This window comes from Prorops nasuta, unplaced genomic scaffold (assembly GCF_024137725.1).
Source record: "Prorops nasuta isolate Cenicafe-Biocafe unplaced genomic scaffold, Cenicafe_Pnas_1.2 PNAS00019, whole genome shotgun sequence".
NCBI lineage: Eukaryota > Metazoa > Arthropoda > Insecta > Hymenoptera > Bethylidae > Prorops > Prorops nasuta.
In genome coordinates, this window is record NW_027116816.1 from 470,314 (window position 1) to 484,226 (window position 13,913).

General features: G+C 39.8%; 1 protein-coding gene and 1 long non-coding RNA gene across 4 annotated transcripts in view; both read right to left on the reverse strand.

Moving 5' to 3' along the window:
* The window catches only part of LOC136780670 (uncharacterized), a 29,153-nt gene extending 23,132 nt beyond the window's left edge, over positions 1-6,021 (reverse strand). Inside the window, exon 1 of the long non-coding RNA XR_010823784.1 lies at positions 5,925-6,021. This is a non-coding gene — a long non-coding RNA (uncharacterized lncRNA). The remainder of the gene's footprint in view (positions 1-5,924) is intronic.
* Positions 1-13,913, reverse strand: part of Rbp6 (RNA-binding protein 6) — a 509,520-nt gene that overhangs the window by 418,750 nt on the left and 76,857 nt on the right. The gene's annotated exons all lie outside the window — the stretch shown is intronic.

Consider the following 13,913-nt stretch of genomic DNA (forward strand, 5'->3'; position numbering starts at 1 on the left):
TATTATAACAATCAAATAATTAATTTTAAACTCAGACTAGCGCAATGAGATCTAATTTTACAATATATGTAGATGGAAACCATTCGCGTAAACGCCCTTGGAATCATATATTTAATCAATGTTACATACCGTTTTTAAAAATGTCACGACTAAATCCAAAGAAGTTTTATATACCAAAGAAGTGATAAATGAATCGAGGGAATTAAATAATAAACGTGTATACTGTGTACTATAGAGTACATTGATAATTCTTGAATGTCAAGGTAGGGTAGTCTGTGTATAATCTGTAGTAAATGGAATATATATGGAAGGGTCATGGGAAGCCATGTCTAGGTCAACATACACCAATGTACTGGAGAGGGTGACCTCGGTTCAAGGGTGCAGTACTTGTAGATCTTAAGCCACCCTTCCCCCATGGCGAATGGTTGCCATGGTGTCGTCCCTTGCGCCGTTATTTACCACATCCCCATCAGAGCCATGCACAGACAGCTTTGCTCCACCAGATCGTCGTCGTCGTCGTCATCGTCATCGTCATCGTCGTCGTCGTCGTCGACAACATCACGAGGGACTCGGTGGAAATAACGGTCGGGAATTGAAAATCATATCGAGACCCGGAATCTCTTTGCGGCGCAAAGCCAACAATCAAGCCGCCAGCGTTTCTAGACGTCTACACTATGGCCACATTCCTATTCATTATTTCCAGACAACTCTGAAAATCAATCCACGCATAAAGCTCCCTGACGTATATCCACGTATAGTAATTATAACTATATAATGATACACGAGCTCCTCTTTTTAACGAACGAAGCTTTCAACGTTATTTTAATAATCCAAAATCATATTTAATTGCGTGGTTCTGAGAAAACATAAATATCTCAGAGATGGAAGGTTTTAATTTTATGGTCGAAATATCAAACAAAATAATTAATAAGTCGAGACGAGTCGTTAGTGTTCTAATTGTCGAAGAATATATACGGTATAGGACAAATACACAGGGCAAAGCAAAATATAGAATAATAGGTTAGTCTCTCTTAAATAATTACTTGAAAGCTCAGCGTTAAGGTAACCGTCTATGAAGTTTCAGCCAGTAATACGGAAACATTACTGATTTGTTGGTTAATTAGTTGACGCATCTGCAGACCACAGCGTCCAATCCCGTTTCGTTCGCACGCTTCGTCGAATCAATTGCAAGCTAGTAAGAGAAACTCTCCACGACCACTGAGCTCAAAACTAGATGCGAAGCTTCGATCCAAACGAGAAATGCCTTCGAGTGATTTTAGTACTTTGCTTTAGCTATTAGTGTGTTGAAAATTCAATATAGAAATCGTCCAATTCATCGTTATTCGCATATTACTGGCAACGTTATATTAAGATATAGCAGATGGAACAAATTGAAATTGAAAAGTTTACCGCTTATCAATTCAATTATGCATCAGTATATTAAACGAATAATTAGAACACAATCGAGAAGTCGAATTAAGAAAACAAACTGGAGCTTGACGATAAATGTACCCTCCACGCAATTGTGCACATTGCAGCAAAAAGAAGAATAGAGACACTGTTGTTTTTTTTTTTTTTTTTTTTTTTCGAGAAAATCCAGTAGGTATTATTTTAAAGTGGTATGATGCAAGAGTCTTAATCGAGGTAAATAAAAATATAGTAAGGTAAAATCTCTCTGTAAACTGAAGTGGTAGTAAAAAAAATTAGTTTCATTAACGGATAAGAAAATGAAAGCTGTACTTTCTCCAGGGAACAAAGGGTTTTAATTAAATGGTATCAAGGACGAATAGAAAAGGAGTTTGCTGCGGGAAGGATAGAAATAGTAATTTAGTGCAGCGGAAACCGCAGATTTTTGCGTTTCTTCGAATGGACAAAGAATTTAAGAGGCGAGATGTAACAAGATCCTTTGAAGAAGAATACCTTGTCTTATTTCGCGCTTGTTATTAATTCATTTTAATTACACGGACGGCCGGTTTACCGGTAATCATCAATTATTGCGTGGTGACTACAGCCCCTTGCCAGTCGCTACCGCAGCGGGCGCGCGCGCTAGCGTTCCGCTTTATCCGCCAATTACTGCTTCGCTAAGCCGCAATCTCTTTATACACCCGAGAAAAATAAGGGACTATCCGGAAACAGGACGAGCACTCTGATCGAATTCGATGCGTATAGCCACGACACTGCTTTGCACTTGCTGCCATCACCACCGATTGTCAATCAATAAGCATTCACTGAAATCCAGCTTTGCTTCCAATTATATCATTTAGTAACGCTATTGAACAATCGTTAGGTTAATCGTTGCATCGCAAAGCACAGTTGCCTCTTGAATCTCTCGCTAAATTATCGCGCCTGCAAAATTATTTCTTTTCAAGCTACGAGCTAGCAAAATTCTTGTTTTTCAATATTTAATATTCCTGATGTGAAATTGAGACAGTAACGGATACGCCAAGTGAAGGAATAAAAATTCTGGCAATATAAACTTCTTTTATAAATATTTGACGCTTGATACTTGGCTGGCAAACAAATCGTTGAGACCAAGAGTAATGGCCTCTGTTCCTAGTATGAGTGGTCACTGTACGCGTCGCGTTTAGCTTGACGTTCTGTCTGTGCTGGTAAGAAGAGTTGGAGAACAGTATATATATATATATATATATATATATTCCTCGAGGACCACAAAATCTCAAAGAAGAACCGCAAGTGCTTTCCGAGTTTGTGGACTAAACGAAAGAAAAAAAGGCGAGTTTTCATGCATTTCTTCTCACGCGAGAAAATCTACCGAACTGTCAAGACTCTTCCAATAAACTGTATCACTTATAAAGCGTAAGAGAATAAAGAAATTCATAACGAGTTGTACATATATATATACTAGCTGCAGTAGGCAGATAATAGTTTTTCGAAAGTATAAATGATTTTTAAAAGAGATTGTGTGATGGGAGTGACAAAGTCACCAAGTGTAATTCTATAGTTATATTTCTGATAATTATCATTGTCCAGGTGTTCGTCGATTAAGCTCGATTATGGCCTGTGCGCTATGTTGCATAGAATTTAGCTTATTCAATCCGTATTCTCTTTGCGAATGGTTCAGAAGCGATCTACTGTCGCCGGTTTTCAATCTAGCATTGGATTTCACTAACGCACAGCGGTAGCCGTTAATCGCGCGAATTTACGAGAAGCGGGGATGGTAGACAAGGTTCACAAAGCCGAAGTAATTCGATTAAACCTGCTATAGACGAAGCATGCACAACTCTCCGCTCCAATGTAACCCGACCCCGTTCAATAATTTCTTGTGATCTATCGATTATATATTTTTCATCCGTTAATAATTCACTTTCAACTATGAAATTTATATTATACAGCCTCCATATGTACATCATACACGCTTTGCAATAAATTGGCTTGGGAAAAATGATTAAATTCCCTCTCTCTCTCTCTCTCTTATCAAACTTTGTCATCTTGCAAAATGCTTGTAACGCTTGTTTTCCGGACCACCAACGATACACTTTTAGAGAAATAAATAAGGGAACGAAGAAAATTGGCCAGGTAGGTTATATAGCGAGAGTGCTATATATTTAGCAACCTCGAGACTTACATCGAGGTATGTCAATAGAATAACGAAGGTATATAGCTCTCGTTAAATTTGAGAGCGAATCTTACTAGCTTAATATTTTCCATCCCTCTCCCATAATGTTCATCCAGAGCCTGCAGATGAGATCCAACAGATCCCCTGGTTGGTGGCAAGCAGGCACCGGGGCCAGGCCAGGAGCAGGAGCAGTAGCAGCAGCAGCAGCAGCCTAGCACTGGGCGCATAACGGGGTGCCATTAATCGTTGAATTTTATGAGGGCGCCCGTGGGGGAGAAGGTGCACAAAAGGCGAATTAATTCAGGGAAATTTATCGCGCGCATTGAAAGTAGCGGCACTATAGGACTACCATAAAGATAAAGGGACTTTCGCGACCTTGTCCAATCGACCTCTATAGCCATGCATGCAACTTCGGCTGACTTCGGCCAGCTCCGGCTACCACCGCCAGAGTCTCCGTCTTGTGACGGACCAGAAAACTGATTTATGATAATTACGCGCTGATGCGATGCGCCAACTGTTTGAAGGGTGTCCACGCTCGCAACAAACCGCTCATAATTCCCAGCGTTGGCTTATACTTGTATACCTTCATATGCATGTGTATATACATACATATACGCATCTCCCTTTCAACGATTCGAAGAATTGCCGGACGTATCTTCTCGTGCATGCCTCGCTCTACAGAAGAAGCTTCTCCCTCCCTCCTTGGCTGCCCCCTTTTTTCTCCCCTCGCTCTTTATCCCTCTCCATATACTCCATCTTCCTTCAAACTCTTGATACCTTCATTCTCCGCTTTCATCGTCGATCATACATCTTTCCACGAGAAAAAAAAGAGTCTGTCGCAATTAAAGTGATTAATTAAACAATCAAAGAAACCCTCGAAGCTTCTACCAAATAGTTAGCTTCCCTCTTAATTGCTCAGCAATAATGTATTCTTTCGTTTCTTCTTTCTTTCTTCTACATTATTAACTTGTTTAACGTTTGAAAGAATGCTATGTAGAATTATCGATTTTTAATCAGAAACATAAAAATAATACTCCGTAGACGAACGCTACGAGCTCAAATCATACCTTAATAATAGACTTATTTAATAAATTTTACCGGATTTAATTTTCTTTCTCCTGATCTAACAAAAGCTCTCTCGAAATCTTTTCAGCAAAATTTTTCCGAGAATACTCGAAATTTATTTAACTGATTTCATTCCAGCAAATTGAAATTTTATGTAAGATATTCTCATCTCTTTCTAAAGTTCTCATCATTTTTAAAGCAGTGAATAGTTCGAGCTGAGAATGGCGTTAGGAGAATTAACGAGAGGACGCGACCCCCTCTCACCGTTCAATGCGAAAGCAATTGTCCGACATATAAGGTTCGCCAAAGAGACACATTTATCGATGCCGTAATTTTCAGTCAGAGATATGAAACATTTACTATATAAATTACGTATATTAAGAAAAAACTATTGTTCTTTCGTCAAACTTTTATTTCAGCTTTTAGCACGAGTACAATAGCACGTTCAATTTTTATCACATCACACATGTTCAAATTCGTTTAATACTGGTATTATTTTTGTCAGAGTAAGACATTTCTCGCTGACGTTAATGATGTAAACAAGGTATGACGTAAAAATTGTAGAATTATACCGGTACCGAGTCAATAATTTGCTTTAATTAATGCACAAGTGAGGCAAATTGATCATTTCTAAATAATTGTATAAAATGAAACAGAGAGGCATTGAGAAGCTCAAGTGGAGCGTGTAATTATTGTAAAGAAAAACTGTAGTACACATACAGAAAAGATTGGACGTTGCTTAAGATGTTTGGGGTTTAGTTTTGTCCGGACGGGGGGCCTGGTTAGAATAACGGAAGTAGCTAAGTGACCTTCGAGTGTGTCAGTGTCCCCGAGGAAGAAGAAGACAAAGAAGAAAGAAGAATGGGCATTAGCATTAAAAGGCCGACTACGCGGGATAGTATGGTGAGTGGTAATAGCAGGAGAAAGCTCATCTTCTAACAAGCGTAGAGGCCGCGTCCTCGAACAAGAGGATGGACGAGTTTTTGCCACGATCACTCATGGTATTCTTGTCGCAAAAAGCAGTTTTACCGCTTCTTCTCGGTAGATTACGTATGAACCATCGAAATAAAGGCAGTGAGACGGTGTACGTATGTAGGCCCACCGAGTCTCTCGACCTCAAGGCAAAACAAAAACACCTAAGAGGCACCCAGCTCTCTCGACCTTTTCCCAAATATTGTTAGAAACAATAAAACTACGCTGCGTGATCAAACAACCACTCTACTTAAGACATGTACGATGCAAATGAAATTCAAAGCAACAAATACTTTAATCAACGCTTTACCTTTAACCATCTCGATTTTTCAACTACTCGGAATAGTTGACGCTTACAGAGATATTACAGCGGTACGTCCGATCAAAGTAATCAGCATTCTTACCTGCAAACAAATAAGAAACAAACATTAATTAATGGCCCTCGTTATTCGAATCGTGACTTGGCGCTAGAAATTATATTGATCTCTTCATACAGCCCTGGATTTGCTATATATATATATATATACGGATGAAATATAGTTACGGGAGTATACAGGTCTTACACGTAAAAGTTGGCTAGCACGAGTGCAGCTCGAGCATTTCTACGTTTAATCTCATTATTCGAGAGTAAAGGCAAGTCCATAAATATTGCATTGGGAAAAATGGCGAATTAGAGATCGAGTCGTGACGGCGCGGCACGGCACGGAATCAGCTAAAGCGGAAGAGGAATCGTTCAAGACAAAGAAAGGGCAGAGCCTGCAAAGGAAGCAGAAGAAGCGGAGAAGCAAGAGCAAGAACAAGAAGGTGGTCCCGAGTCCTCACCTCGCTCTGCATCCCGGAGGTTATACGCGAGTATTCCGGAGGTTCTTAGAGGTGGAGGATGGAGGCTGTTGGTGGGTTTATCTCGATGGTGGACGAGGGTCGTAGGGAGTGAACCGTTGGCAAGGGTAAGGACGGCGGCGAAGGGGGCCTTGGAGTCTGCAGATCGGCTCTGACGATACGGGCGGCGAGTACACGGCGATACCAGTTACACAATGAAGCCCGAACACCAATTACTGTCGTGGAAAAATGTTTCGCGCCGCGAGTGGTCCCGCAGCTCCGCTTACTCTCGTATGCGCCTGTCTTTGTCTTCGTGGCATCCTGTCTCCCTTCCAGCCGCAAATAATATGGCCAGCAATACCGGAGTACCAACCACGTACCGCCAGCCAAGGAGGCCGTCAAAGCCAATGACCTTGGTAGCATCGCTGCGGATACCATGAAATACTCGCCTTGGGCCCCCGAACGGAGGCCCTCCAGCTTTTCCTCTTTTTTTCTCCCTCAATTCCTTCCGCGCCTCCTCTCTTTCCTACTTTTCTTTCGTTCTCTTCCGTTCCCTGTGTGCACCAATACCCGCACCACCTACTCTCTCAATGTTCGTCCGTGACACATGAGTATACACATATATCTATATATATGCCTATGCACAACTACTACCCCTCCCAATGTCATCGACAAGAAACATTTTAATATTGGTCGTACGCGTGGTATGAGGTCGATCGGTGCACTTTAGATAGCGCAGTCAATCCCATATCGTATATACGTATAGCCTGCCTCTCTCATCTATATAATCTTACCGATATAACGCAAACGAGAACGATCTAATCATTATGATGCGCTTACGTCTGAACGCTGACCTCATTTCCTACTACTCGCTCTCTTCGCTGACTCAACCTGCTTAATTTAGAATGTTAATAGTGCATTTGGCAGGTTTGCGAGCAACTTTGACTTTACCCAACTTTGCTCGGTGCACCGCAAAATGTAAGGTAATATCCGATTGTCATATCGGAATCAGGCCGATAATACCTGGCCTTTTCTTTGATCTCGTAAAACGTTTACCGTCGGAAATGTTATTCTTGCGCGCTTTTCACGATAATTTCTCCACCCAATGGCATTGCTCGTTGTAATGGTGCAGCAAAAGGTTTAGTTGAAAATGCAAAATGCAAATGCAAATCGTATTTCGACTGTTATATGGAGCTTAATTGGATGGAGATTGTACGTTGCAATCAGCGATGGATAAGCTTGTGAAATAATTGTGGTTTTTGGTGGGTTAAAGCGAAGTTTGATTTTCCGATCGCTAATACATTCTGGCCTTTTCATTTACGGTATTGAAAATACATGCGAGCTAACAACGTAGCTGTTGCGCATCCGCAAACTGCCATGTTCTAGCTGCGTAGAGCCCCTGCAGCTCCCCGCGCGTGCAACCAGGACATTTCTGCCACTTTCTCTGTCCATCGTCCATCTGCGTTTTCTGGTTTCACAAATTTCCGTGATTTGTTTTGCCGCACAGCGCGTCGGCCTCGTCCACGGATTATCGTAGCCAATAACCGGGATTCGCTGGCCAATCTACTCTCATTCCAAATTTATCCAAGCGTCATAGTCAAGTACAATAACCGTCAAACCTGATATCTATAAATTCCAATAAATATTCATGAAGCATTAGCATACTATGATTAATTGAAATAACTCGAAAGAAAGGAGCAATATTGAATTGAAAATACTTTTCTCCTGCCACTTTTTTCATTTTCTTTTCTTCTTTTTTTTTTTCAATTGGTCTAGAAAACTTTTTGACCGAATTCTCCAACACTGCAGGGTGTGAGAAAGCTATATATGTAGCGTTCATACATTTCTATACAATATATAGTATAAGCATATATGTATATAGTATAGAAAGTGAAAGCGCTATCGAGTATAGTAGAGAAGCTATAATATCTGATTGAATCGGGAAACAGTATTAGTAGAGGTATATACATAGCGTCTCGAATAGGAGTTGAATGGGGACGTAGGTGAGGCTTTATAGTGAATAAGGCACAAAACTGTTAAATATCATGGCTTTTGCCAGGGGCCGGAAATTGTGTTATCGATTATTCTATTTGACCGACTGCTAATTCGTATTGCGAAACGCTGATGTGTTTGACCATCGTCAATTTAAGTCGACTAGGAATTCACAATGGAAGGGTGCTTCAGTGCCGGAAGCTGTCGCGCAACCCACTACAATCCGCAGCCATCCACGAATATATGCCGTAGCTGCGAAACAAAATTGCCGATACGCGTGCTACTGGCTACCGCGAATCAACCCGACAGTCTGCAATGAATGCCGTTGTGGCTAAAACAAGGCGTTTGGACCATTGGATTTCTATCCTACATCCCTTACCCCCCACAACCCTCGCAATAATCCACAGACTCTCATCCTCTACCCGTCCTGCACACACAAACCTCGTCGGTTCATCTTTTATGCACCATCATTAACCAGAAGTCGCCTATATAGCAGCACACATTTCTACCATACTGCACAGCACCAAGTGACACTACCCTAAATTTATTCTTCTTTCTCTACAAGTTGAACAACCATGAATAAAACGCCTGCACAATGGTAAATGTTTATCGAGTTATATATATATATACACACACGGATGACCTTGCAGAGGCGTATCTTGACGAACAATGGCATGTAGATCCACAGCTTGAATTAATGAATTATTATGGACGACTGAAGTGGGTAACCCATTGCATGATATTAGTGCTAATGATAAATCATCTGCTTCGATTTACGTTTCATCACACACACGCGCACGCGCACATACACAAATGACTGATCCGCGAATGTTTGTAGCTCGATGCATGACAATTCTCAATGATCAGGTTGCATTTTCGATTATAGTGCACTGACTTTGCGCACAATATTCGGATAATTCGAAATAACGTTACTGCTGTTATCATATGTTTCTCACGAATCATCAAATAAATCCCTGATACTGGTTGCACGCCCTGTTATCAATTTATGCTGCATTAAATCGCTAACTTTTGTCCGCAGACTCTAACAGTAAAATTGAAACCGTTAATAATAATAGTTTGTTTTCAACAGGCTCGAACGTTGAAATAATTAACTGGATGTGATGCTGGTATGTTATCGTATAAACGTTCCACTTGATAATTTTCGGCAACGATATACCGCTGTGTGTGAATTTTAATTTCAAGCAAACTCATTGATGCATTACTCCAAACTTACTAAATTATTGATCGTATACTGAATGATATATAAACGTTGTTAAAAATATTGTTTCGAGCTTTACAATCCTTCCCAATCGCATATTGTTAAATCGCCGACAACTATTATCGCATAATACAATGTGTTATAAAATTCAAGAAGCTGAGGAAATAATCGTATTTCTGAGCCTCTCTATCTTAACAATAATTTTTTCCACATTACTTTGCAGACTGCACCTTAGTTTTCAAGCTATTGGCATTCTTTGTTTCGTAAAAGCGTGACGTCGTACGAGGCGGATGACGTCACGCTTCAGCAGTAACGCCGACTGCGCACAGTACTGTAACAGGTTGACTGCCAGAGGACGATCCTTTGCGCCCACCAATGACAATTTTTCATACATCACGGAGGTCATCGCGTACGAGCATTGTCAAGTCACGTGAAAATATTTATTGTTCTTGCCAAAAAACAAAAATTGGGCTGCTTTCATTGCTGAATTCAATTATTGTGGCATGTATATTAAACACGCAGTATCGAATCGAGAATCACATAGATTTCTCTTACATTTTTATGGCAGTCAACCTATTATGCAAAGTTCAGCAGAAGAAATTGAAAAATACCTTCTTGATCACTCTGTATAATTAGAACTATATGATCGTCATCTGTTACACTGAGAAAAAAATTACATAATATTTCAATAAATTATCAGTTACTCATAATACCATCAATCAATAAACAACATTTATTGATATTATGAAAAATAACTCACCAACTAATGAATTATTCATAATATTAATAAACTTAAATCATTAATATCACAAACAACTACAACTGTTGGTAGGTTGAAAAGTTATGTAGAATTTTATCTCGGTATATGAGTAAAATGTTGCAGTTTGTTTAAAATACCGATGGAAAATACGCAGAGAGGAGTTGTATAATATAGGGTAAGAGTAATTCCCGTGCGAAACTAATATGGAGTTCGAAACCAGCCGCAGATCAGTTAAATCAATGTGGAATAATAGCGCAGTGTGTTTAGAGATGCGGATCTCAAATCGCAAATACGCAAATAATTAATGTTGAATTTGCAACACAGCTAAGTAGGGTGTATCGAGCATTTAAGGATTGACTCGGGATAACAACAAATATATAATTCTGCAGTAGGTATGAATGTGGCAAGAACTGTCGCGAGTCAAAGCACGAGTGGTAGATTTCTAACGATTCTCGAGTACATATATCAAGGATCGATCCATAAATTGCTGCTGCGGTAAGAAAGCATTGGGACTCTCCGGTAGTCAGGAGAGAGTGGTATATTTGTGCTGATTTTACGGACAAGTAAACGAACGGTGGGTATAGTACACACGCGGCATTTTAATTGCTAATTTAATTAAACGGCCCTTGGACGGGTGAGGCGCCCAGTGCTACCCGGGAAGACTCGGCAATTAAGACGTTATCGGCCCCAGTATTATTAATTAATTTATCCCAAGGAACGATCGATTCGCCGACATCGATACACGCCCTCTCCTCTACCCTCCGACCATCTCTTATTACATCTCAGGATCCCTAAAGATATATATACTCTCTCTCCTTTCTACACTTACTTTGCATTCTTCTTTCCGAGTCGTATAAAATACCAAGGCTAAGTTGGTTCCTTTAATTAAATCGGAAGATTCGATCGAATTGATTTACGTTATTTTATACAAATGATTTTTGATGATTTGCACTTGGCGTTGTAATACCTTGGGGATTATTTTGTAAATGAGTCGAATGCTTAAATAACGTGCCGATGAAGTAAACTATACGGTCGGACGATCAGCTGAGTTATGGAAAATGCTATTGGAAATGGAAATGGGAGTGTTGAGTGAGAAAGCGAGCGAGCCAGGAGAGAGGAAGGGAGGGAGGGAGAGAGAGATATTTATGCATCTACACGACGGTTCCCGTATTCGTTGTACCGTGAATCGAATAAATGGTTTCGGCCCTCCTCTCATACAGCAACGTCTCCTCTTCGACTTACCGCAATAGCAATAGGCGATTAACCTTGAGGACTTCCTTCCCATTCCTCCAGTAGCTCTTCACCTTCTCATCCTTCCTACTCTAAGAAATGTTCGACTTATGTGCGGATTACCTTCTCCAATTCTTTCCTACTATCATACTTCGCGACGAGATTTCAGGTGCTCCACTATAGCTCTCCTTCTTCTTCAACTTCTTTTCTTCAACAGCATGTTACACATTACAAGTATTTCCCATTTCTCATTCCTTTCTCATTTCTTATACTTATGAGATAGCTATATTAATAAAATTCACTCTTTATGGTTTCCTTCAAAAGATATTCCATCCAATACTTTCAACTGTATACGTACAAATCGCATCAATTTAAAATTTGATACTAGCAAAATATTAGAATTCCATTTTGGTACATGGTTCCTTGATAATAATAGGTTGCTTCGACAGCTGACTGCATTCCGTTAGAGAAGAGTACATTCTACCTATCCGCTTGGCTTCCATTCGGAAATCATTAAAATCCACTAGAATGGTCCCTGTCTCTGCTTCATTTCAGTACTTTTATTGAAACTGATATCATTACTATAACCTTTCCTTACTGTCCTGTATAAATAAATATCTTCCTATAAAATTTTTACAACAAAATATTGAGTATCAACCGAGATTTTCTACGCCGTGATGTAAATATAAACAGAGGAGATATATTTCTCCATCAAGGACCAAGAAGCTTCTCCAACTTATTGGAATCTGAATTATACGTCAAGATATATCACTACTATAGTCTCCTCTCTCTCTCTCTCTCTCTCTCTCTCTCTCTCTCTTCCCCTCGTTCGTTTAACCTCTTTCCTCTTCCTCCTCCTTTATTTTCTAAAAAATAGTATTATAAGAAAATTTTAACCTGTAGAGACTTGTGAATAAATATTCAAGTATTTTTCTGCAATAAACCCTCATTATTCATCTCATATTTTCTTTGGTTTTAAGGTAATCTAAGAAACAATATCACTGTCACGAAAGAATGCATATTAACTAACGTTACATGAGAATTTTACACAAGCGTTGGACATATCTTGATTTCTTATCAAAATCAACGTCATGGAACGCGACATTTTTGACAAATGTTTCAACCATAAATAAAATGGTTGATTTTCAGTGATAGTCAGCCCACTTAACGTCCAAAGCTTGAAAGCTTGAAAAGACTAAAATAAGAGCAAGTGAAATCAACGTGATAGGTTAGATGATGATAATTTTATACGAATAATGAAAAATAATAGCTTAAAACTTAGCATATATACGAATAGCCTTGCGATATATGTACACCCGAAACACAAAGTTTTAGTATAGTAATTAAAGTGAATTAAGAAAAAGGTAGGCTAGTACGATTAATTTGTTTTTAAGGAATTGTTGTAAAGAATCGTAAAGGTGCAGGATATTGCAGGAAATGTTGTACAATGGTCGATGGTTGGCTCGCATAAATGCAATAGCATAGCGTGGAGTGGAATAGCGGCATTGGCAAGTCGAAAAGTTTGAGCGCAGTTTAGAGACGTCGTGCCGACTAATTTACAGCTATTTTTGTCCAAGCGAGCGCTGAGAGACATGCGTCACCAAGCTGGAGCTACGTTGCGCCGTTGTAAATCAGAGAGCCATGATTCTCGTAATCGCCACTCGCGGTTGTCTCGCGTCGATATTAACACTGCGAGATGGCCAGTTTTCTCCTCGACCCTAATATGCAAGCGTGTAAGTTATATCCTAGGTCCCTCGTATCCTTGACAAAATTCATTTTATCCTAAATCCTTGTAATACAATATATACCTGTGTGGTATATTACATAGATACGTATGTATACATATCACTGAAATGAAATAAATGTTTGAAGCTTTATATCGATTAACAGATTATAAAGTCAGATCGAAGCTTAATGGAGTAATATCTTAATGAACCGTCAATCGCAGCTATACTAATAAAGCTTTGCGTGCAGATCGCGCAATTTATTCAAGCGAAATTTACAAGGCGAGTCGAAAGGCGCGGTACACGCAATGAATCAGTAGCATCAATCGCATTCCACCAACGTTCGAATGTTTAATAGGTTATTGCGTGTAATTCGGTAAGGTCGTAAGAATCTCGAGTCGCGCGATGCAGTCGACCAATGCAAATATGCAAATAAAACTCTGCTTGGGAAAAATTTGGACAGGCCTTCTAGTGTAACCGTAAACGCGCCGGTTGAATATCCGAGAAGAGGAGGAGGAGGAGGAGGAGGAGGAGGGGAATCACGATTGGATCTGG